Source organism: Notechis scutatus, chromosome 4 (genome assembly GCF_049901735.1).
Source record: "Notechis scutatus isolate UNSWTSFEM ecotype Mainland chromosome 4, rNotScu1.2, whole genome shotgun sequence".
Classification (NCBI taxonomy): Eukaryota; Metazoa; Chordata; class Lepidosauria; order Squamata; family Elapidae; genus Notechis; species Notechis scutatus.
The window spans coordinates 162,565,824-162,566,278 of record NC_142012.1 but is presented as its reverse complement, the minus strand read 5'-3'; positions in this window follow the sequence as shown (position 1 = coordinate 162,566,278).

The window sequence follows — 455 nt, the reverse complement described above, 5'->3', positions numbered from 1 at the left end:
AACGGAGATGAACAGCACCCCCTAGAGCCAGAAACAAGTAGCACATATGTGTGAGGGGAACCTTTATCTTTACCTAACTTGACAACTGCAGTGATTCACTTAACAACTGTGGCAAGAAAGGTTGTAAAATGGGGAAAACTCACGTAAGAGCTGTCTTGCTTAGCAATGGAAATCTTGGGTTCTGTGGTGGTCGTAAGTATGGCTACGTTTGCATAGACATGCCCTGTAAGGTATTCTAAATCCAGCGCCTGCCTTCGTCTCTCAGGCCACACCTGAGTAGCTTCAAGCTTTTTTCGTTCGCATGTGCATTGCAGGAGGGGCCGAACACTCAAAGGATGTTGTGTGAACTCAGCTCATTTGTTCCTTTATGGTTCTCTGCCTGTGTTGACACAACCCACTTAAGCAGTCAGATGAAAACCTCATGCTGTGGAGTGCATTAACCCGGCTTGTTTAAT